The sequence below is a fragment of the Sus scrofa genome, chromosome 8, assembly GCF_000003025.6.
Source record: "Sus scrofa isolate TJ Tabasco breed Duroc chromosome 8, Sscrofa11.1, whole genome shotgun sequence".
Classification (NCBI taxonomy): domain Eukaryota; kingdom Metazoa; phylum Chordata; class Mammalia; order Artiodactyla; family Suidae; genus Sus; species Sus scrofa.
In genome coordinates, this window is record NC_010450.4 from 75,255,778 (window position 1) to 75,281,907 (window position 26,130).

Consider the following 26,130-nt stretch of genomic DNA (forward strand, 5'->3'; position numbering starts at 1 on the left):
AGCAATGTCACTGCTGTGGCTTGGGTCACTGCTATGGCATAGGTTCAATCCCTGACCCAGGAACTTTCACATGCTGCAGGCATGGCCAAAAATAAATAAATAAGTACGACCTAGCAATTTCAAGTAAAACACATGCATGTTCCCCAAATGCCTTTGCTTCCCTGAATAGCACATAGGAAACTTTTCTAATTAGCGAACTAATAAGGAGTCTAAACCTTATCCTTTTGAACTAAACTAGCAGAGATTTGTGGAGTGCGCTCTAATGTCAGTATTTCAAAGAGTCTTTGGTCACTGATTTTCTGTTGGAATTGCTCAGTTCTCTGCTTGGTGCTCTCAGCCTGGGATTGGTGGAAGGGAACTTGGAAGTTACCCACTTTAATCCCTTCGGTTTGGAATAAAAAGACCTGGATGGCTGTGAACTTTGATCAGAGAGTGTCAGGAGGTGAGCACAGCACTGGACATCCATGCTGACGCCCACTGCACTAGTCCAGGCCTACTGTGCTGAGTCTCAGCTCAATTATCTAACCAGAGAGGGAGAAAAGGCAAGAGAAAGTATCCATCCTTGTGACCCGACCATCATGGGAACATCACTTTATCCTCTGAGACATCTGGGATCTAAGATCCCAGACAGATCCATGTATGTCCCCAGAGCTTGAAGCAAAAAATACGAGGCCATTCAGTTAAGTGATGTGAGCTGACTTGAAATAGACACTGGAAGTGTTTTCTTTATAAATCATGTCTTGTTAAATTAAAATTTGAATAATGGCTGGGAATCCACGATCCTTCAACCCAGCCACCTTCCTCAGTGTCTCAGAGAGAGAGGTACAGGCTCAGAGAAGAAGCCAGGCAAAGGCACTCAGTACCCACAGGCCCTTGCCCCAAACCCATGAAGGCGGATCCCCACCCACAATGAAAGCTTGTCTTCATGCTATCGCTCTGATGACAAGCAAAGGTAAGTTGAAGGGAGTGTGTCAAAGAAACAAGGGGGAGCAAGAGGTTCCTTAGAGTCTAGAGCTGGTCTGACATCCCACCACAAACCCTTTAGAGCAGTCCAGCTTCCTAGGAAGGAAAAGTCCAAAATGAGCCCACTGCCAGTCCAGAGTTTGGACCCATTCTCTAATTACACCAAAGAGCCACAGCCTTGGACCGTGAGCCAAGAAACACACTTGACTTTCATCGATTTTGATCAGAACTCCTTCCCTCAGTTGGGCACAGGAGAAGGAAAAGCATAGCACACCCACCAAAGTCAAACCTCCATTTAACATTTAACTGTGTGCAGTGTAGACACATCCCAACTGAGACCAAGACTAAGTAGAAGCCTACATGGCAGACATCCAGCCTCATCTCTCCCCCGATCTGGGTCAATGGAAACGAGCCCATCCCTCTTCCACCTTCAAGTAGCCATTTGCCTGGGCTCAAGCAGAGATGATGAAGAGCGTGGACCATCGTGCCAAAACTATGATAAAATGCTATACCTGGCCTGGGACTGTTAAACTTTGCTCACGTTCCCTGAGCCCCAGCATATCCATTTGGAAGTAGGAAAGAAATATAGTCTAAGCCACTGAGGACAAAAACAGGCCCCAAAAGGTTCTTATTCCTTCTCTTGGATTGCATTTCCTTACTTACTTTCAAGCATCTTTCATCAGCTTTAGTGCATCTCGGCCTCTCTCCCAATGGGGTTCAAGCTATCTTGATACCATGATGAATAAGCACTGATGGGTAACCCCCACAGGGTCAAAGCGTGCCACCTAGTCCAGAAGGGCACCTGGTCAGATGCTATCCCCTCCTCTCCTACAAGCTCACTCTTAATTTCTGAAAGCCTTCTCCATTTATGCTCCAGATCCATTTGGTGGAATTTTTCTGAGTAACACCTGGACGGCACCTTATTAGGTCAAGTGGCTCTCTGCTTGTCAGGAAGGAAAGCCAACATGCAAATAGTCTCTTGTTGCCAGTTTTCTGTATGCAAAGTGATTTCTCCCTTGAAAATCACAACAGTCTGGAGTAAAAGCCCACGTGGACTAGGCTCTGAGTGTACAGGGATCAGACTGGGTCTCTGGCCTGCCAACAGTGGCCATCTCGGAGAAAGGCCAACTTCCTTGAAATGCGTTGTTTCACGTGGACCCGAATTTGCCTCTTGCAGACTCATAAGAGCAAGACAATTGTAACCATGTAGGTTTCACATCAATGGTAGATCATCCCTGAGTGGCTCGTGAGATCTTACCACATAAAGTAATCTAGACAAGTCTTGGAAGAGATGAATCCAATCTCTTGACATGAGGAAATGTCTCTTTCCCTCTTTAATGCCTTGGTTGTTGTCATCCCAGCTGTTACCTCTCAGAAGCGTGATGGTTTGACAAGTTGTTTTAGTCCAGGGGCTCCAGGTCCATGAAAATCAGCAATGTGCCATCCTTCCTGAGAATGAAGATAATAGCTCCACCGGCAGCCTATTTTAACCCTCTTCCACTTGGAGAAACATTTCTGCCTGGCTGCCTTCTTCTAAGCGGTAGAGCTGAGAACCGGACCCCGGTGTCCTGGCTCTTGCGGTTTCTCCACAGTTCCTCTTGGTTTTAGGATTCCATATACACTTTCGGTGTGCCTCCTTGGCTCCAGCTATGTTATTAAACTATTATTACCTAACAATACTCCCATTAATCACCATGACAGATGGAAAGCAGCCCTGGTCGTGTTCTCTGAACACAACGTCAAACAGTCCCAGTGCTAATGGAGGTGACGCCAGCCATGAATTAGTTCTAAAAGCTTCTGTTTATCCCCTCACCCCCTGTCTGATTACTCTTCACTGCGAGGCCTTTTTGCTTGTCACAAGACTCCATGCTTCTACAGGGAGCAACTCCTTATGGAATTCTGGGAAATGGTTTTCTGTTGACAGACACCATATAATGATGATAAACGATGGACAAGTCAGCAGTCTTAAAACTGTTATTCCCCTAGCAGCACGCTTCCAAATACATGGAGTATTTCTACGGGCTTAAGCAACCGAAAGCCCAAACCTGGAAAAAATTCACCATTCCACCTCCTTTCGCAGATTGAAGAAAAAGAAGTGATACTGAACAGAAAATGTAAATCACTTGTGAGGTAATATGCCCCAAATGATGCCTTGAAAGTGTTGAGGGTACATAAACAGTTTCTTTACAAAGGAGCTTTGTTCTGACTTAACTATAAATGGGGGTTCAGGTTCTCCTTGCTTTCCTTGAATAAATTACACCTTGAAGTAAGAGTTGCATACAACAGCAGACCTGTCTCTCTGAAAAGAGGCATAATTTTTAAAGCTCAGTCATGCATTTGGGCTCTTTTATTATTTTTTTATTGATTTTATTTGTGTCTTCTTAGGGTCATACCTGCAGTGTATGGAAATTCCCAAGGGACGGGTCAAATCAGAGCTGAAGCTGCCGGCCAACACCATAGCCACAGCAACACAGGATCCAAGCTATATCTGTGACCTACACCACAGCTCACAGCAACGCCAGACCCTTAACCACCGAGCAAGGCCAGGGATCGAACCCACACCCCCAAGGATACTAGGCAGGTTCATTACTGCTGAGCCACAATGGCCCTCCCTTTGAGCTCTTTTAATTGAAAGCCATTTGATGTCCTTTCAAAATCTCAAGAAACTGTTAGATATAGAACTCCACACAACTGACTAATAGGTTATTAATGGAAGGAAAACATATAGTAAAGAAGCCAGCCTGAAAAGCATAGGGCAGCTATTAGGACTTTCTCGGCTGCTCCCATTGACAGATGCTAAAGTTGAATTTCAAAAAATGGGTTTGCTTGAGTTTGCTGGATGATGTTGTTCTACTCCAATGATCCCATTAAAGGATAAAAAAGAGAAAGTTTCATAAAGAAAAACATTGCACATGTTGCTAGTGCTCTTGGGCTATGGGTATGTTGCTATTGATTCGATCATTAAGTACCAAAGGCGGAACAGAGCTATGCTATCCAAATGGTAACCACCGCGATGATTTAAAAACTTAAATGAATTAAGCAAAACTTAAAATTCACTTTCTCAGTTTCGGACCCCACATTTCCAGTGTGTAATAGACACATGTGACGCCATGGCTGCCATGTTGGAGAAGGCCAACCAGAGGACGTTTTCATCGTTGCAGAAAGTTCTACTGGGCAGCAGTGGCATAGAAGAGTCACTCATTCATCCACTGAGTTGATATTTGCTGAACACAGCAGTAAGCGAAACAAAATGTGTGCCCTCAAGGAAAGAACATTCTACGAGGGGGAGAGAGACAATGCAGTCAAGTAAATAAGTAGCGGTTCATTGCTGTGAAGAAAGTCAAATCCATCAATAAGGTAGACAATGACTGGACTGGAGGCAAGGCGGGGATGGGGTTGGGGGCTAGTGTGAGCGCAATGGCCATTGAAGGCCCTCTCTAGGGAGGTGACATCTAAGCAGAGCCTCAAGTGGCAAGAAAGAGGTAGCCATGGAAATCTGGGGCTAGCGCAGTCCAATCAGAGGCAAGAGGAAATGCTCAAGCCCCAGTTAGAAACTATGGGAGCACCTGTAGGGTCGTAAGAAGGTAGCTGGGGGGCACGTGGGACGGTGGGAGTGGTGGGTGATGATGTCACATGCGCACCACAGGCCAGGTCCAGTAGCACCTTGTCGGTCACCAGGGAGAGTCCATATTTTATTCTTCGAGGGATGAAACACTCCCTTGAAGCTCTCATTTTGGAAAAAAAAAATCATAAACTTTGAGAAATAACTCATTCTGTTGTTCTTACTCCAAAAGCAACTGCCATCAAGAGCACGATCCAGATACGCAGGCAGCTGCTGCTAAGAATAACCAAACATGACTGTCTTCGGTCTGAAAATCAGGCAGAGTTTTATGACCATCTCATGACTTCCTCCAACACTTCTTAGGAACTATTAAGTATTGTTCATAAAAGGATGAGTAACTAAAAAATACATATATACATGCATATACATTTATACATACTCAGTCAATGACCACAGGATGCAGCAAAAATTGTCCTTCTTCGCAAATAACCTAGGGCTAATAATTAAATGAAAATGCTCTAGCCACCCCACCCCATGATGAACAGACAGGAATAAAATAATCCATCTTCCAGCACCAAATATTTCACCACAATCATTTGAGTTGCAAGCTCTGAAATCCCAGTGACTGAACAAGAAAATGAAATCTCTTCTCTGCCCAAGTTTAATATTTTCTGTGGAGGATGTGGTTTTATCCGTGGTCAGTCCCAAGTCTTGCTGGAACACACCCTCCCAATCTGTCAACAGGTTGCCCAGAGCTGCCCTGTCCTTCCTGGGCTGCTGCTCCTTGTGGTATTTTGCAATAACTCAGACATAACTCGCCTCACCACTCTCTCTGCTCTAAAGAGGAAACTGCATTTTTCTTCTGTTTTGGAAAAAGCCTAAAGGTTTCAAAATGACAGTCACCAGATCAAAGAGGCATATACAAGCCCGGGAAAGCCACTGCAAACTGAGTCATTGGGTCATGAATGAAGGCTTTGCAAGTGCTCCCTTCTATGGATGCAACAGAACACACCTTAGACCCATGTCCATTGGCTCAAGTCTCGCGTGTGTGTGTGCAAACATGTGTGCAGAGAGATTGTATTCAACCAGATACATAGCCTTTACAAGAAATAATTCTTAAGATTCTTTTTTTAATGCAAACATTTATTCTCTTTTTTTTTTTTTTTTTGGTCCTTTTAGGGCCGTACTTGTGGCATATGGAAGTTCCCAGACTAGGGGTCCAATCGAAGCTACAGCTGCCGGTCTACACCATAGCCATAGCATCACGGGATCTGAGCTGTGTCTGTGACCTACACCACAGCTCACGGCAACACCAGATCCTTAACCCACCGAGCAGGGCCAGGGATCAAACCCATGTCCTCATGGATCCTAATTGGGTTCTTAACCCAATGAGTCACAAGGGGAACTCCAAAGTGTCTATTTATTTATTTTTTAGGGCCACACCCTTGGCATATGGAAGTTTCCAGGCTAAGGGTCCAATAGCAACTGTAGCTGCCGGCCTATGCCAGAACCACAGCAATCTGAGCTCCATCTGCAACCTACACCACAGCTCATGGCAATGCCAGATCCTTAACCCACTGAGTGAGGCCAGGGATCGAACCCACGTCCTCATGGATGTTATTCAGGTTTGCTAACCGCTGAGCCACAGGGGGAATGCCTGAATATTTTTAAATAAACATTTATTGAGCACCTAACATCATCAGTTCCTACATTAGATACTGTCATCAGAGAGACAAAGATTTATGAAGCATTTTAAGGAGCAGAAATCTACTAGGAGAAGTAAACAAGGAAAGAATGCCTGTAGTGCAAGACAGAAAAAGCACAAGCAGAGAATAACAGAAATCAGTGGGAATTCCCGTTGTGGCTCAGTGGTAATGAACCCAACTAGGATCCATGAGGATGCGGGTTCCATCCCTCGCCCCACTCAGTAGGTTAAGGATCCAGTGTCGCTGTGAGCTGTGGTGTAGGTCGCAGACTCGGCTCAGATCCCGTGTGGCTGTGGCTGGGCTGTGGTGTAGGCTGGCAGCTGAACCTCTGATTCATCCCTTAGCCTCGGAATATCCATACGTTGCAGGATGATAAAAAAGCAACAAAAAAAAGTATTAAAAAAAAAAAAGAAATCAATGGCTTATTCCTATTGGGTTAATTTGGGCATTTCTTGAGTGGCAGTTAGCCAGAACTTGACTGATGAAGAGTATTTTAACTGGAGAAGAAAGTGAAGGAAGTTCCAGCCTGAAGAAATAGCACTAGCACTTTGCTAGTAAGTGCCAGGAAATGGCCACAAGTCCAGGAAAGGTGGTAAATAGGGAAATAAGAGGATCCATGTAGAGTAGGAGATTTAGGGACAGAAGATGGAGACTGAGACGCTGTGCTCACTGAAAGCTTTGGAGGCAGATTATCCCACACTGGACGGGAGGAGGGCATGAAGAGGCCTCCAAGGGAACAGCGTTGGACGGCTGACAGTACTCACGGGGTGAGAGCTGACCAGGGCTAAACTAGGTCAGGATCAATGAATGGGGTGGAAAGAAAAAGAAGCAATAGGACCAAATGATTGACAGGCTGTGACAGATAAAGGGTGACTAGGTCAGCTGGCTGCCTGTAAGAAATATATTGGGGAATGAGGGCAAATTCTGGACATCCATACAAAAAGGCCCAAGAAGGGGTTGCAATGTTGGAATTCATCTTCATGGAGATGGCATTTGGGGTCCAGTGGGTGAAATCAGGACAGAAGCAGGCTTGACTTGTTCACTGTTGTTGGATTAGAAGTCACTCGCATACTTTCCAGTGCCTATTGAGTATCCATTAAATATTTGTTTAATAAATATAATCTAAAGGGAAGAATTAAGCAGATAATGGATACTGAGGAAGGCCTATATTTACAGAGGAGACACCAATGAAGAGGAGAGGAAAATCAGTAAAGAAGACAAGGAGACTACAACATCTCAGAAACCAAGGAAAGAGCAAATTTTAAGAAGCAAATGTAGCAGAGGAGGGATGGACTGGGGGTTTGCGATGGGCACCTGCACACTGCGGTATATGGAGTGACTGGTCAGTGGGGACCTGCTGTCCAGCACAGGGAACTCTACTCAATAGTCTGTGGCAATCTACAGGGGAAAAAGATCTGAAAAAGAATGGATGTGTGTCCACGTATATCTGGATCACTTTGTTGTACCACAGAAATTATCAGAACCATTGTAAATCAACTCTACTTCAATGAAACTTTTAAAATGAAAAAAGTAAAAAAAGTAAAAAGAAGCAAACATATATAATCATTTAGTCAAGTGTTGATTCCTATTTCTTCCCAGCAGATAGTATTCTGTGTGTTGGTGACATGGTATAAATGAGTCATGCTCTTATGGAGCACAGTTTCTAGAGAATATATAGCAATGCCTAAGGCCCGTTTCTTGGTAGGATGTGGATCTGCAAATGATGGGCTTGGCAATTAGCAAATCTTCAGTTGTCAATCTTCAGTGACCTTTGATGAGCAGTTTAGAGGAGCTGTGGGAATAAAAGCCACCTTCACGCTTTACATGCCTGTTTTTTTCCCACAAGCTCTCGAGGGCAAGAACCAATCTTACCTGCTGCTGCAGTCAACACAAGGTCTGGCAAACCCTGGTTGGATGCAGTGTCTATGAATTCACGACGAGGCATTAGGAAACACGTGTTTGGTGATAAAGACAAAGCACAGAACAAACTCTTAGTGAATTCATTCATTTACCATCTGTCTCTCCAGTGAGGTAGAAAGATGGACCATTATCTCACATACTGGTCAAGGTTTAGCTTGAAAAAATGTATAAAATCCAATTGTACAAGTCAGGGTTTAATAGAGAAGCAATACCTATCGAATTCTTTCAACAGATATTTTCAAGTATGTGCTTTGCCACGCAAAGTTCTGGCTCTACCGTAAAAGGTGAATTTGATAGACCCTGCCATAAGGACTATGCATCAAAGTAGGAGAAACGACCTTATTAACAATGATCATACAAAATTAAACAAACACAGGGAAATAATAAATCAGTAAATCAAAAGGGGGGAAAAATCAATCTAATTAGGAAGATCAAGAAAGCACCAGAACAGGAGTTCCATTGTGGCTCAGCAGTTAACGAATCCAACTAGTGTCCGTGAGGATGAGGGTTCGATCCCTGGCCTTGCTCAATAGGTTAGGGATCTGGCATTGCCATGAGCTGTGGTGTAGGTCACAGATGCAGTTCAGATCCCACGTTGCTGTGGCTCTGGTGTAGGGTGGCAGCTGCAGCTCCGATTCGATCCTTAGCCTGGGAACCTCCATATGCCACAAGGGCAGCCAAAGAAAGAAAGAAAGAAAGAAAGAACCAGAACAAATACTGGTATTTGAACTAGAAGTTCCCTGGTCAGGGATCGAACACTTGCCACAGCAGTGACAACACCGGATCCTTAATCCACTGAGCCACAAGCAAAGTACTGATCTAGGCCTCAATATCAATAGGTAAAGAGACAAGGAAGGAACCTAGATCAGACCTAGAAAACCAAGGTGAGGAAAAGCAGAGGCAAAGGCTGAAAGGCGTAAATCCTCACCCCATTCTGGGCTCTAGAAGACATAAGTTTCATTTCTAATTGCTTTTGTTTTTTTCCCCCTGTACTGGCTCTGTGTTACAACCTAAGAATTATATTGTATATGACACCAAACCCCCTTAGGGGAATAAATGCCATTATATCTTAAAAACACAACACAGAGAAGCAATGCCACTAGGAGTGATATGCAAAAAGAATTGATTTGAGGGACAGACCTCGTGCAGCTATGGTGTGGGCTCAGTGGCTGCCCCGTGTCCACCACTAGATCAGCCTCCCTGTGCGATGAGAGCAGGTGCCTCCAGCCCCCACCAGGCTCAGTGTGCTTCATTTTTGCCTTTCAAATCTCCGGCTCGTTTCTTCTGGAGTCAACTGTAGCCACATCCTATAACCCCAAACCACGGAGGAAATGAATTCTGGGGAACTCGGCTCTAGCCCACCTGATACATGACAAAGCCACCACAGCCCTCCCTTTGTCTGCAAACCTTTCTCAACTCTCCTTAACCTGCAAATAAAAATAATTTCAAAGGCATGCCTCTGCCTAACATTATGTGACTCTTGTCCAGTCTCAAACACAATCCTGTCTTCAAAAAAAGACACCAAGTCCCTTTATCCGTCTTCCAGTGATGCTCATTCTTCTGGATGAGTCACATTTCCCCTTTGATATCATAGAAGTTAACTATTGAGATATAAGGTTACATGGTAGGTACATGGTAGGAAAATGGAAAGGGGCAAAGAATTTGTACATATGTGTGTGTGTGTCAAAATAAGGAAAAATACTCATAATCCTTTTTAGTGATACTTATAACTTCCTTGTTCTTCTACTCATTGCCCATTCCCTTTGCCTTCAGAAGGCACCTTGGCCTGGTGCCACAGTTCTTTGGTTAGGTGACCCAAAACTTTGTTCCTGGTGGGTCTGGTTTATTGTGCCTGAACTGGGTGGTCAGAGTCATCTGCTGACTTTTATCATAGGACATAAGAGTACAAAGAGGCTCAAAGGGGGTCCCCTGAATTCCAGAAATTCTTCCTCATTCCCATAGTATAGTAGCAACACTCAGTGGTCAGTATAGCAATCCCCCTGACAATACAGTAATCCCCCCACCTGTATACTAATCCCCCACCAGTATAGAAATCCCCCCCCGGTAGAGTAATCCCCCACCAGTATAGCAATCCTCCCCCAGTATAGTAATCCCCCCACCAGTACAATAATCCCCCACTGGTATAGAAATGCCCCACAGGTATAGTAATTCCCCACCAGTATAGTAGTACCCCCACCAGTATAGTAATCCCCCCACCAGTATAGTAATCCCCCCACCAGTACCGTAATCCCCCCACCAGTACAATAATCCCCCCCAGTATAGTAATCCCCCCCCACTATAGTAATCCCCCACCAGTACAGTAATTCCCCACCAGTACAGTAATCTTTACAGTAATGTTTATTGGTTCACTGGCATGAGGAGCCTCAGGGGTCGGATGACAGCTTCACCTTCCAATTTAATGGAACCATTGCTGTGTCCCCTGGTGGAAACTTTCCCCTTCAGGAGCTAAGTTTCCCGCATTAGCAGAACCCAAAGTCAAAATGGAAGGCAAAAATGTTGCTAGTAAACTTACAGAGACAGTAGTGAAGGGAGCCGCTCCCATTTCCACTCCTTGATTTCCTGGATACTTGAATCCTGCTTAGGGGAGAGAAAACACTATGTACTAGCTGTTGAATTAGAGCGAATGCATCATGTTGAGGACATTTCTGAGGCCACGCAAGATGATGCCACCCGGCTGGCACAAGTGAAACTTCAAAAGGCCACCATTCTATCCGGCCAGTGGCTTCAGTATCTTGGGGACCTTGGGAAGACCAGTGATCTGCATGAGAGGAGAGCATCGCCACGCTCCATTTGCTGGGACGTGAGTGCTTTGGTCAGAGGTAATGCTGTGTGGAATGTCACGCGGTGAATAAGGTACCATTAAAGTGCAAAGATGGTGGTCGGGGCACAAGCAGGAAAGGCAAATTTGTAGCCGGAGCACGTGGATGTTTTCATAAGAAGCGCTGCCCCTTCGCTACTAGAAGTGGCCCAGTGTACTCAATCTGCCAGCAGTGGCAGGTGAGCCCCTGGGGAGTGATGCCACATGAAGGCTGAGTGTTCGTCCCGCTGCTGGCAGGCCGGGAAATCAGCTGTGCTCTAGTCTCATTCCCTTGCTGCAAGGGATCCAGGCTGCTGAGACCGTGCATAGCCTCCAGCCCTGGGGCTTTAGCCACCTTATTGTGAGATCACTGAACAGGGACCAAGGTGCCTGGGGAAAGAAACTCTACAGAACCGATCATCTTTTCGGCTTGATTGTTTAAGAGCAACCTTACTGAGGTACACATGCCTACTGAGATAGATCTTTGGTCGGCATTCATATAGGACACAAAAATATTTATGCTCTGCCTACTTGGAAAGGTCTATTCCCACATCTCCCCCTCAGATTTCCTTTCAAGTACTTGAGAAAAGACACACTCTATTTCTAGAGTACCCAAGAGAGGAAGTGCTCTCCCTAGAGTACTTGAGAGAGGAGGTGCTCTACTCCTAGAGTACTCAAGAGAGGAAATGCTCTACTTTTAGAGTATTTGAGAGAGGAAGTGCTCTACCTCTAAAGTACTTGAGAGAGGAAGTACTCTATCTCTAGAGTACTAAAGAAAGGAAGTACTGTACTTCTAGAGTACTTGAGAGGAAGTAACTTGACCTCTAGAGTACTCGAGGGAGGAAGCGCTCCCCTCTTAGAGTACCAGGGAGAGGAAGCACACCTCTCCTAGAGCACTAGCGAGAGGAAGCAATCCACTTTAGGAGTACTCTGGAAAAGAAATGCTCTACTCCTAGAGTACTCAAGAGAGGAAGTGCTTTACTTCTAGAGTATTTGAGAGAGGACGTGCTCTAACTCTAGAGTACTTAGAAAGGAAGTACTGTACTTCTAGACTACTTGAGAGCAAGTCCTCGACCTCTAAAATACTTGAGGGAGGAAGCACCCCCCTCCTAGAGCACTAGAGAGAGGAAGTACCCCCCTCCAGAGTACTAGAGAGAGGAAGCAATCCCCCTCTGGAGTACTCTGGAGAAGAAGCGCTCTACTCCTAGAGTACTCAAGAAAGGAAGTGTTTTACTTCTAGAGTACTTGAGAGAGGAAGCACTCCACTTCTAGAGAACTCGAGAGAGGAAGCGCTACACTTGTAGAGTACTTGAGAAATACTCCAGCCAGACCACTAGGCCTGTGAATCAGGACACCTCTTCCTCTGGGTCAAATGTGCAACCACGTAAAGCAGTGAGCGTTCAGCCCATTAGGAGTTCACTTGGCCCCCAGGAGTAGGACTAGAATTCAGCATTTTTATGACAAGTTGTGACACGACTTGCCCCAAAATGAGGAGTTTGAAAGGAAAGATTCAAGTCTAAGTGTCCAGAAATGACTCCCAAAGGCACAACACAAAACCAGGCCACCAAGAAAGCATGCCTACCATCACTAAGAAGCCATAGGACCAAAGCCCCAGATGAAACCAGAAACCAGGGCTGTAGCTACTGGGCACAGAAGCAGGCCACCTGCCCAACCCACTCCAGCAAAATCCATCTCCTGGCCTCACCTCTGCTGAGCCCAGAGGCTGGACCCTGAACCTGGAGGCGTCTGTTCCAGCTGCCACAGGAGGAGCAAACACCTCCAGGACTGTGGCCCCCCTGGAAAGAAGCAGATGTCAGTCTCGCCTCGGTTCATTTTATTTCCATTTTCCACATCTCATGCAAGTACATCTAACAGACTTAAAATCGTATCCAAAACACTGGCTTCCAGGTACCCGGGCAACTGTGGTTTTCGCCTCTCAAACTCTGCAGAACCAGAAGCAGCACAGGCAGAGGCTGGCGTAGGTGTCATCCGCCACTCAGAGAGGTGCTTTCCACGTGAGGTTTGCTCCTTGCAGGAGGGAAAGGAAAAGGACACACAAAGGTGAGGCTGGCTGACCGACAAAAAGGGAAAGAAAGTGGTCCGCATGCAGGTGAAAGGTTCACCCTTATAAAGGAGGAAGGGTATTCGTGTCTCACTCCCTGTTGGACGCCTTCCGCATCCTCATTGGAGTAGGAGGCAGAGTCATCTATCGTCGGAAGGGGAAGGTTGTAAGCGCCGAATGGAGTGGGAAGGCTTGGAAATGTGGGAAAGGAGCTGAGGGTTGATCCGATGGGCGAGGGAACATATGTGCCTTTCTGTGTGTGGAGTCAAGTATATTAAAAAAGCCCAAGGGTTGGAATTTGTGCCAGTTCCCATTCGGACTGATAAGGCCTAATGGATGCCGACCCCAAAGAGGGCTGTCTTCCAGCCTTGCTGCAGTCCTGGAATCCTCTCAACATCTTTCTTCTCTCCCAGGTATAGGAACGACTTAACAGGAAACAAGAAGCCTTCCATTTAAGGACTAAAGCTTGAAGTGTTGAACTGCAGTCATCAAGGGATTCAATTTGGAAGGTACTTGGGGCCCACAGTATTTACTTGGGGCCAACCACACTTAACGTCAGAGAGTATAAATAATTCCCATAAAATCTCACTTGAGACAGCAATTTTGCAGCCTGATTTCTTTTTAATTTGGTGACCCACCAGATATCTCTTAGATGCATACTGTTTGAGGCTATGGAAGGAATACATATAAACAGGTCTAAGACAAGATCTTGCTTTTGACAAAGCTGACTCACCCTGTAGATAAAAATAAAATAAAATCTCTAACCAATATTACAACAAATATAGATTCAAGATGGATAAAGACCTCAGAGAAAGTTCTCAAAACATGATAGAAGAAAATATAAAATATCTTTATAACCTAAAAGTGAAGAAGTATTAAAGAAAATTCAAAAAGCACACACTAAAATAAGGAGAAGAAATTAATAATCTGCTTATATCGAAATGTTTGAAGTATGCCATTGATAAAGTTCATAAACAGGTGGTAAATTAGAGGAAAAACATGTGTATCTAAAGCCAATTAGGAACCAATGGTTGAATATATTAGGAGGCCCTAAAAATCAACAGTAGCAAACCAAGGAAGAACACCAATAGAAAAAATGGACAAAGGATATGAATGAACAATTTATAAAAGAAACCCAACAGACTGCAAGCTTTTGAAGAGGCGTGCAAACTCGTTAGCCGTTAGGGAAATGCAAATTAAAACAATAACGAGCATTCACTTCACACCCATTAGACTGGCAACATTTGGAAAGCTGGCCAACAGGAGACTTTGCAGAAAATGTGATGACAAAGAGAGGCATGCATTCTCAGTGGGAACAGCCCTCCTGGAGAGCCATCTGGCAGTAGTCAGTGAGCAGAGCCATTTAAGTTTGTAAATAAATCAGGGTTTTGTCCATTTGACCAAACATGTAGATGGATACAACGTGACGTGCTGACGTTTTTAAACAAACAAACAAACAAACACACGTGACCTTGATGGTCAGGGAAGCAGGTACTGAGAAAACCACTACCAGAGGCTGAAGAGTTGGTGATGCTTATTTCATTTGGTTCACTGTTGCCTGCAGAGAGCTGGGACATGGACCCCATGTGCCTAATGAACCTGTTTCTCTAAGGGAAGGGCTGGAAAACTGTACCTTAGTAATACTTGGTTATTGATTATTTGGCAAGCAAGGAATTAAAAAGAAAGAGATGGGAGTTCCCGCTGTGGCTCAGCAGAAATGAATCTGACTAGTATCCATGAGGATGCAGATTCGATCCCTGGCTTTGCTCAGTGAGTTAAGGACCCAGCTCATTGCCATGAGCTGTGGTGTAGGTCACAGACCCAGCTAGGATCTCGCATGGCTGTGGCTGTGGTGTAGGCCAGCAGCTACAGCTCCGATTCGACTCCTAGCCTGGGAACTTCCATATGATGCAGGTGCAGCCCTAAAAAAAAAAAAAAAGAGAGAGAGAAAGCAAGAGATGAACTAAAGAAAACTGTCTGATTTACAAAGAGATATTCCAGAAATTGCCAAGTCAGAAAAGCCTACAGTTTTCTTGATTCCAGATAGTAAGAGATAGAGAAGTCTTTTGAGCAATGAGGGCCCAGAGTGACACAGAGAAAAGATCAGCCTGAGAGTAGGATGCTTTATAAAATCTTCTAGTAGCAAAAGAAAGAAAGAGAAGAGGGAAAGGGAGGAAGGAAGGAAGGGATGGAGGAGGTAGAGAAGGAAGAAAAAGAAAGAAACAACAAGCAAACTCGGGGTGAAATTCAGCGCACTAAGTGCGTGGCCTTCCCATCTATTTTCCAGTGAGGCTGGAAGGAGAGGAGCCCATTCGGTTGAAAGAGGTGGGGTACAAAGGAAAAGCCAAACAATTGAGCACATTCGAAAATTAAGCCTCACAAAGAACTTAGGTCTGGTGACTGGCTCACAGAACTGATTAGAAGTAAAACAAAAAAAGCTTATAAAGTGTTGAAAATATTCGCAGGATCAAAGAAACCGCAAAGAAAAGGCCCTTGAATGTTTGAGGCTAGCAACACCCTTCTTGCACAGGACAAAGAAAGCTATGCAGCCCCCAACAAGAGCACGTTCCCCAGTTCCCATTTCCTGTTCTGTCAAGAGGGGAACAGAAAAGAAAGCTTTCTCTGAAGGGCAGGGCTGAGGGCTTTCCAGCGGCTGCCTGATGTGTGATATTACACAGACGGAGGGCAGAAGCCGACGTGACAAGCCAGCTGACTTGGATTAAGCCAGACAATGAAGAGACTTGCAAACATGAAAACAAGGCCGCTTTTCTCATAAATTTGGTTTTGTTTTGGAAAATATGGTAAAATTTTCATAAATAATGGAGCTTATGTTAACCTTAACGGTTGATTACAGCAATTAAAAATAATAACTATTAAAAATGTATGTTTCCCTTTCAAATTTGGTAATAGGTGCCGTCAACATATAAAAGCTTCTCGAGGCGTTTCATTTTTTCTTTGTTGTCTCTTTAGAGCTGCACCCGTGGCATATGGAGATTCCCAGGCTAGGGGTCAAATCAGAGCTACAGTTGCCTGCCTCCTCCACAGCCACAGCACTGCGGGATCTGAGCTGCATCTGTGACCCACACCATAACTCACGCCAACTCCAGATCCTCAGCCCATCGAACAAAGCCAGGGATTGAACCCACATCCTCGTGGATACTAGTCGGGTTTGTTACCACTGAGCCACAACAGAAACTCCCAGCTTTCAATTATTTTTAAGAGTTTAGAGAAGCTGTAAGACCCAAGGGCTTCGCGGTGGCGGTGGTGTCTGAGTTGGGTCTTTAGGAAGGACGGGATTTAGACAATCGGTGGAAGATGGCATTTCAGGCAGGCTTGGAGGCTTATACGGGCAACGGCAGGATCAGTGTGGCTCAGACCATAGTCAGGTCTGAAGTGTAAGATCCAAAATTTGTAAGGAAAGCGGCCCTGTCTTCATGTTTGCCAGTCTTTTCATTGTCTGGCTTAATCCAAATCAGCTGGCTTGTCGCATCTGCTTCTGCCCTCCGTCTGTGTAATATCACACATCAGGCAGCCACTGAAAAACCCCACCATACACTCAGGTAACCAGGAGACGTAAAAGGGCAAACAACATCCTGGAACTGCAGGGCTTACGTAAATGGTTTTGACCTTGGGAACCCAGACCACACTTTGAGAACTGCTGGTCTGAGGCCAAAAGTTTCACTCTTCTCAACAGGGATGTGATAGACGTTGTGTCTCTGGCCCAGCAAGCCAGCTTCGCAGAACCCAGGCTATTTTTCTGTCTGTAGCAATTGGCACCTTCTAACATATTATATGATTTCAGTATTCGTGTGTGAGTCTATCATCTGCCCAACAACTAAAAGAGAGGTTGTAAAAAGGAGGGATTTTCTGTTTTGTTCACAGTCTCCTACTGGTTTTCACCAATGATGGTGCTGAGATGGGAAGCGAGGGGTCGTTAAAAATATGTATATCAATATCGGAGTTCCCGTCATGGCTCAGTGGTTAACAAATCCGACTAGGAACCATGAGGTTGCAGGTTCGATCCCTGGCCTTGCTCAGTGGGTTAAGGATCCGGTGTTGCCATGAGCTGTGGTATAGGTCACAGACGCGGCTCAGATCCCGCGTTGCTGTGGCTCTGGCATAGGACGGTAGCTATAGCTCCGATTTGACCCCTATCCTGGGAACCTCCATATGCCACAGGTGTGGCCCTAGAAAAGACAAAAAGACAAATATATATATATGTATATCAATATCGATCACAATGATCCAGCTAACATGCTCATGGATTCGATGTCCAGAGTAGCTCTTCTCTATTTCATCCAATTTGAACATCTAAGAGGTGACCAAAGTGTCTTTTTTTATGCAGAGGATTGACAATTATTGGCGGGCACTTGGCCAACCTCCCCAACTCTGTGACAAGGACTCTACTTCCTGGCATGTATTTGGAAGCTACTGTATGCCCCACCATCTGTAATCAGCATATTTGAAATAGAAATGTCACTGCTATGCCTGAGGTCCATTAGGAGTCAAACAGCACCCATTAGCTGACCGAGCATCTCAGCCACCATCAGGGCTTAACATGAAAATGCGTCATGAAAACCAAACACTGACTTGCAACAACACTTTGCCAATTCCCACTCTTGGAAGCCGTGCCTGTTCTAAGCAGAGGAGGTGGCACAGAAAAAAACGAGGTCAGGTGTTCAGAGAGGAGAAGAAGGCCCTTCCATGGAGGGGAGCATCTTGAATCCAGACATGAAGCAGGATGAAAATTCAGAAACTGCTGGTTAAACGGATGCATTTTCGAAGCGACTTTGTTAAAAACATGTGGCGAAAATCCAGTAAGCTAAGCCAGTGGATCTCCATCGCCCTAAATCTAGAAACCACAGACACGTTGGCTGAGAGCTCAGAGCAGGACCTTCTGCTGAAAACGCTGAAACATCTGATGACGTCATCGAGAGGATGGTACCCAGCACCTCTGTGTCTCTTGCTCAGTGGGTTAAGGATCCGGCATTGCCGTGAGCTGTGGTGTAGGTCTCAAACTCGGCTCGGATCTGGCATTGCTGTGGCTCTGGTGTAGGCCGGCGGCTATAGCTCCGATTCAGCAGCTCCCTGCTGACATGTTAAGCCAGAGCTACCCCTGGAAATACAATGCAAGTGCTCTCTGCCATAATTTTAAAGAAATAAAAAAGAAACAGATACCAGGAGTTCCCATTGTGGCTCAGTGGAAATGAGCCCGACTAGTATCCATGAGGATGCAGGTTTGATCCCTGGCCTTGCTCAGTGGATTAAGGATTTGGCGTTGCGGAGGCTGTGGTATAGGTCGGCAGCTGTAGCTCCCATTTGACCCCTAGCCAGGGAACTTCCATATGCTGTGGGTGTGGCCCTAAAAAGCAAAAAGCAAAAGAAAGAAAAGAAATAGATACAAATTCTTAATAATAGATTTTACTTAACCCATTGTATTCAAAATATTAGCTTTTGAACATGTAAGCTACGTAAAAATATTAATGGATATTTTATATTGTTTTTCATACCTCTTGGCTCTTACTGGCTATGGCCCTCTAGAATTTAGAGAAGAGCCCAAAAGGAATTCACAGCTTTTGAGAAGCAAATATTTGAATGTGGGTGCTAAAGACGTCTCCGAAAAAAAGCATGCTTTGCCAGGGAACTATATCAAAGTTCCTGGGATAGATCATGATGGAAAATAATATTTTTAAAATATGAATGACTGAGTCACTTTGCTGTACAGCAGAAATCAGCATAACGTTGTAAATCAACTAGACGTTAATAAAAAAGTTAAAATCTAGAGACAAAAATTTTTAAGAAGTGTTTTGCCATGTTTCAACAGGCCTCCGTGTCGTTTTATTCAAATGTTGGCCAGTATGATTCAATATTCACATCCAAATAAATTAAATCTAAGTTAAATAAGTGTATAATGTCAGATTCTAGTTATATAAAGTACAAAATAGTCAAAACTAAGCTATGCTCTTGGGACAGGCTAGTGGTTCCCCTTGGGGGAGAGGTATAACTTGCAGAAGGCATGAAGGGCCTACTGGTGTATTGGCACTATTCTCTATCTCCATCCATGTGGTGGTTCTATGGGAGAGCTCAGCTAGTAAAAATTCATTAAGCTGTTCACCTATGGTATATGATCATTGTGTGTATGCAGGTAATCGGTATATGCACGTTGCATGTCTGTGTGTGTGTACAACTTCGATAAAGCCAAGACATGAAAGCAGCATAAATGTCCAGCAACAAAGGAATGGATAAAGAAGATGTGATACGTATACACCATGGAATATTACTCAGCACTAAAAAAGAATGAAGTCATGCCATTTGCAGCAACATGGATGGACCTAAAGATGATCACACTAAGTGAAGTAAGTCAGACAGATAAAGACAAATATGATATGCTATCAATTATATGTGGAATCTAAAAAAATATATATATGGAGTTCCCGTCATGGTGCAGTGGTTAACAAATCCAACTAGGAACCATGAGGTTTCGGGTTTGATCCCTGGCCTTGCTCAGTGGGTTAAGGATCTGGTGTTGCCGTGAGCTGTGATGTAGGTTGCAGACACAGCTCGGATCCTGCATTGCTGTGGCTGTGGTGTAGGCCGGCGGCTACAGCTCTGATTAGACCCCTTGCCTGGGAACCTCCATATGCCGCGAGAGCGGCCCTAGAAAAGGTAAAAAGATAAATAAATAAATAAATAAATAAAAAAATACAAGTTAACTTATTGACAAAACAGAAACAGATTCACAGACTTTGAAAACAAACTTATGGTTACCAAAGGGGACAGGTCGGGGAAGGGATGCACTGGGGGTCTGGCACTGGCATATGCACACTGTGGTATGTGGAATGGATGAGCAATGGGGACCTGCTGTAGAGCACAAGGGACTCTACTCATTTTGTATATATGGGAAAAGAATCTGAAAAAGATGGATATGTGTATAATTCTAACTGAATCACTTTGTTGTACACCTGAAACTAATAAAATGCACAATACAAATCAATGCCACTAATGCAAATCAATGATACTTCAATAAAAACATCTTAATGGGGGAAAAAAGGACTTAGGCTCCTCTCTTTAGTAAAGTGAAATGATTTAAGGATCAAAACTTTGGATACAAATAGGATGACTTTATTGGCATCATCTTCATAATGGGTGACTAATTCAAATACTGTGGCATAAAAGATTTGTGATGTAAAAATTCTCCTGTTTTCATTGGTGAATAAATCACACATTACTTTTCCTTTCCTGAAGTAATCTGGAAATAATTATTTCCTTGCCATAAATAATCTAAACATTGACCATGTGATCTCAAAAAGTTATCTTAAAAAGTGTATATAATTTTTCTTTTTAGGGCCACACCTACAGCATGTGGAAGTTCCCAGGCCAGTGGTCAAATTGGAGCATTAGCTGCCAGACTACACCACAGCCCCAGCAATGCCAGATCCAAGCTGCATCTGTGACCTACACTTCAGCTTGTAGCAATGCTGGATCCTTAACCCACTGAGCGAGGCCAGGGATCGAACCCACACCCTCACAGACACTGTGTTGGGTTCTTAACCCTCTGAGCCACAACAGGATCTCCCAAGAGAAATTTTGAAGTAGGATCTAGCAACTTAAAGTGTGTTTGAATATGTGAATGAAGGCGCATTTTAGGACACGTATTCCTTAGACATTAATCTACTCCAGCTCTTCCTTATCTGTACATGAAATAATGGAGCATGTTCCTTTGGGAGCTCTTGGAAAATCTGTTCTTTATGAGAAACTTGGAATCCAGCATTCACCAAATACAACATTCAAAGAAAAAATGCCTTATTATCAATAAAAATCATTCTTACCTTGATTGCATTTCATATGATGATTAAGAGTTATTCTCAAAGGTCTAGAGTATTGCAAAGAACAAGCCAAAAGAAACCCAGATGGTCATGGGAGATGAAAAAAAATGTGGGATCAGGACTGAACGTTATCTAACTTGGACAACTTCATGTTCAACACCTCCCCCCCGCTCACCTCCACATACCCCCCACCACCACTCCAGCAATGCAGCTGGCACCAAATAAACAGAAGCCCCTAGAAACTGAAGTCAGAACCTATGGTGCAGAGCAGAATCTGGGGCGCCCTGTAGCTTAGTTCCGCGATCCCTATAAGAAACAGTAAGACTTGATCAATTCAAGAGAAGTCTTACTTTAAACCACGCTTGTTAGATAGAGAAGAGATGGTCTCCCACAGCCAGCTCCAGGAGGGAGCCCTTCCCATTCTCCCACGACACTGCATAGACACCTTGAGAACAACTCTGCTGTATTTAAATGGCCAGTTCTGCTGTTTGTTGGTTGGTTGCTTTTTCTGTTTTTTCTTTGTTTGTTTGTTGTTTATGGCCACACCCATGGCACATGGAAGTTCCCAGGACAGGACTGAATCCCAGCCGCAGCTATGACCCACAACACGGCTGGAGCAATGCCAAATATTTTAATCCACTGCCATGGGCCAAGGGATCAAACACACACCTCCACAGCGATGCAAGCCACTGCAGTCAGATTCTTAACCCAGTGCATCACAGCAGGAACTCCTAATGGCCAGTTTAATATCAGTCTTTTCCTACCTAAACTCTGAACCCTCTATAATGCCTGGCGCATAGTAAGTTCTCTTTGAATTTAATTTAACATATATTTACTAAAATAAGAGAAGAGCTCTAATAATTAAACACCAAGACACCTGACTCTTAGGCTAAAACAATATATTCTTAAAGCATGGAATCACAATAAAAGCATATTTATTATGGCTCAAGTCAAAATTTTAGGATAAAGGAAGGGAGAGGGAATGGATGCAGACCTTTAAAATGTACACAAGCCTTTATTTCATTTCATTTTATTTTATTTATTTTATTTTTGCTTTTTAGGGCCACAACCGTAGCACGTAGAAATTCCCGGGTTAGGGATTGAATTGGAGCTGCAGCTGCCGGCCTACACCACAGCCACAGCAACTTGGGATCCAAACCTCATCTGCAACCTACACCACAGCTCAGGGCAACACCAGATCCTTAACCAACTGAGTGAGGCCGGGGATTGAATCTATGTCCTCATGGAAACTAGTTGCATTTGTTTCCACAGAGCCACAACAGGGGCTCCAAGCCTTTATTTTTTTAATTGCCCCAAAAGCCCCACTTTCAGAGTCCTTTGGAATGAGATCTTAGTACTTTGAGAGCTACTTAGATTTCTCTTGTACACGTGCACGTGCCTGGTAAATATACTGGAACAGACCTCAGGCCCATGGCACACGTGTGAGAAATATTTATTGAATGAATGCACAAATAAACTAATTGTTACAAAGCACTTGATGACCGTTTCTATAAGTGTTTGCTCCTCCCTAAAACTCTCACTTGGAGTTCCCTTGTGGCAGAGAGGGTTGAGGATCCGGCATTGTCACTATAGGGGCTTCGGTTGCTGCTCTGGTACAGGTTCAACCCCAGGCTCAGAACTTCAATATACCACGGGCATGGCCAAAATAAACAAGCAAATAAACAAAACGCTAATTAGAAATTTTCAAGCCATCATAATCACCTGGAGTGCTGATTAAAATGCAGACTCCTGAGCTCTACCTCAGGGTTCTCCAGAAAATTTGAACCAATTAAATATATACATGTATAAATATATATTATATATACTGTGTATATATCATTTACACAGAGAGAGAGAAGTACAGAGAATGATATTTACTTTAGGGAGTTGACTAACATGATTATGGTGGCTTGAAAGTCCAGAATCCATATGGCAAGCCCAGAAGACTGGAAAGTCAGGTGAGTTGAATCCACAGAGCAAACCAGTGGGCTGGGGGCTCAGGCAGAGTTTCTCTGTTGCAGTCTTGAGACCAAATTCTTTCTCTTTCAGAAACCTCAGTCTTTGGTCTTAAGACCTTCAACTGATTGGACGAGGCCCACCCACATTATGGAGGGTTATCTGCTTTACTGAAAGCCTACTGATTTAAATGCGAATCATGACAGAGAAAGACAAGTCCTGTATGATATAATTTATATGCGGAACTAAAAATGCAATGAACTAGTGAATATAACTATTAAGAAGCCGACTCAGATACAGAGAACACACTAGTGGTTACACGTGTGGGGAGTGGGGGGAGGGGCCACACAGACGTGGGGGAGTGGGAAGCACCAACTATTGGGTGTTCAACATGGAGAAAACAGCCAATATTTTGTAGTAACTGTAAATGGAAAGTAACCTCTAAAAATTGAATTTAAAAACATAAAATAATTTTTAAATGTGAATTGCATCTTAAAAATACCTTCACAGGGGAGTTCCCCTTGTGGCTCAGCAGGTTAAGAACCCGACTAGTATTCATGAGGATGTGGGTTCGATCCCAGGCCCTGCTCAGTGGGTTAAGGATCTGGCATTGCCATGAGCTGTGATGTAGGTCGCAGACTCGGCTTGGATCTGGCGTTGCTGTGGCTGTGGTGTAGGCCAGCAGCTATAGCTCTGATTTGAGCCCTAGCCTGGGAACTTCCATATGCTGCGGATGTGGCCTTAAAAAGCAATAATAATAATAATAATAATAATAATAACTTCACAGCCAATATCTAGACTGGTGTTTGACCAAATAACTCTGCACCATAACCTTGCCAAGCTGACTCATAAATGAATCATCACACCCATCATGGAAACTCACCTAGAAAGTTGATCTAAAATGCAAGTTTATGTGGGGATGGGACTCAGGGATATGCATGTTTAATAAGCATCCTAGGTGGTTCTGATTCAAATGCTCTGTGGAACTACAGCCAGAGAAAGACAGCAGTTTATATGCTTCCTGAATAGCTTCTGAATCACAGGCATTCAAATTCCACATTCTGGAATTTGAAGGCAATAGCATGGGGTGCTAATATCACTAACATTACCAATGTCACAGTAAGACAGACGTGGCTGGTATCAGCGTTCAGAGAGGAAAGCAAAAACCCAGGAGTTCCTTCTGTGGTGCAGTAGGTTAAGGATCCGGGGCTGTCTCTCAGGCGGCTTGGGTTGCTGCTGAGGTGCAGGTTCGATGTGATCCAAGATGATCTAAGGCACCATTCAGCCTGTTTAACACCCACCCTTTCTCTTTGATCTCTGCTCCTTGCTCCCTGGTTATGACTGAATCTGCTGCAATCCAGCCCCTCCCCCCACCATCTACGGTACTCTAGCTGGCCGATGTCACTCATGGCCCCCAGTTGCCAAATCCAGGGGCCCTGTTGCAGTCTGTATCCTGCTCCCACTCCCACTCTGTGTCCTTTCTTAACCTTCTTCATCCTCAAATGTCAGTTCTCACCTCCTCCTCTGATGCTCCCTAGAGCTCTCAGTGGGGATAAACGCTGTCCCCCCCCGCCCCCGCCCCGAGCCCAGCCTCTCCTAACACCCTGTTTTTGTCTCTGACATCCCTTTCCAGATATCGTATCACAGCTCCTGCTTATGAATCTGTCTTCCCCAGGGAGAGTTACAGACGATACTAATTCACCTTTGTATGTGCAGTGACTGGCACGCAGTAAGTACTTGACAAATACCTATGAATAAAGAAAGGAATAGATGAGCAAATTGAAATGAATAGATGAGCAACTGAGGGAACAAAGAATTAAAATAGGTTTTAAGTTTGTTAGGAGTAGGAAAGTCTGCAGTTCTTCCGGAAGAATCATTTTGTCCCAAACCATTAGCTTTATCCAGGAGGCTACCCTACATAAAGCAAACTAAATCAAGTGTAGAAAAAAAGTATATGCTTTTCTCCTTTCCTTGCTGGACATTTTTAAAGAGTTTGGATTAGTCGTGTCCTTCCAAATCTATTTGGGGTCTTAAGACGGCACCATCCCAAAGTGTTGTGCAGCTCCAGATGCACAATGATGGAAGTTGTAGGAAAGACTCTACACTAAGAGAGGAAAACCACGCTCATCATGAGCATCTGAGCCATAGAAATACTATAAGGGAATAATGGGGTGCAATGAAATGAATGTGCCTCAAAGCCCCTTAGCCAGTCATTCGCTGGCAGCATCGCACAGAAGCAGCTCAACGCGGTAGCTAAAAACAAGGCTGGGAAGTTAAGTCTCCCATTTCTCACCCTTTCCAGAGTGCTGCTCTCACAAGCTCTACTCTGGACCAGCAGAGAGATGGAATGGAAAATAAGAACGGAAGCTGGAGGTCCCAGGCATTGACAGTCTACCTGTGCTGGCAAGAAGGAGGGATAGAGGCAGGCTTTGGTGGGAGGAAAAAAGATGGGGGCTTGTGGGCAGCTGCCCACGGCGTGGTCCCTCACCCACCACAGTAATTTTTCAGCCCACATTTATTATAGAGAAAGACATAGATACATACATACACAGATTCTCTCTCAAGTCTGGGCTCAAAGAAGTGTGTCTGAAAACGCTCTGCACTGCTGTCACCCACTTGTTCATGTAGCTCCTAGTCACCATGGGAGAATTTGAACCCTTAGTGATGGCGGAAGGGCCTTGGTGCTGGGATCAACTGCCTGTCCCAAAATACCCAAGCATTTTTTATTCCCATTAAGCAGCCAGAACCCTCCAACAGGTTCACAACGACACCCCTCCTTGTGTATCTAGAAACATCTGCATTGACTGAATGTTCTCCACTGGGCCCAGGAGAATCTCCAGGTTCCTCGCTAGGCCCCTTTCCAATACGCAAAGAGCACCACCTGGCCAGCCTGGAGAGCCCCCACTTCAGCTCTCTTGGTAAAAAGGGACCTTCCTTATATCGTGTCTCCTCACTTTATTTTCCACTCTCGTTCCTTTTTACTTTGTCAGTTGATCAAACACAGTGAAAGAAAACAGCAGTTCCATCCATGTTGCTGCAAATGGCATTATTTTTTTCTTTTTATGGCTGATTAGTATTCATTTGTGTATATATACCACATCTTCCTAATCCCATCATCTGTCATGGACATTTGGGTTGTTTCCGTGTCTTGGCTATTGTGAATGGTGCTGCAGTGAACATGCAGGTGCATGTGTCTTTTTCAAGGAAAGTTTTGTCTGGATATATCCCCAAGAGTGAAAAAAATAAAAATCATTATTAAAAAGAAAATAGCAGCAGTCTTTAAAATCTCCATAGAACCAGATGAAGAAAACTGCTAA

The 26,130-nt window shown here is 44.3% G+C and overlaps 1 long non-coding RNA gene across 3 annotated transcripts in view; it reads right to left on the minus strand.

The window, feature by feature from the left end:
• The window catches only part of LOC110262135, a 152,021-nt gene that overhangs the window by 73,097 nt on the left and 52,794 nt on the right, over window positions 1-26,130 (minus strand). For 2 of the 3 annotated variants that reach the window (XR_002346724.1, XR_002346723.1), the window contains exons 3-5: window positions 12,675-12,997; window positions 10,685-10,746; window positions 9,292-9,458 (exon numbers count right to left, since the gene is read on the minus strand). This is a non-coding gene — a long non-coding RNA (uncharacterized LOC110262135). The remainder of the gene's footprint in view (window positions 1-9,291; window positions 9,459-10,684; window positions 10,747-12,674; window positions 12,998-26,130) is intronic. The other variant, XR_002346725.1, reaches the window with a different exon arrangement.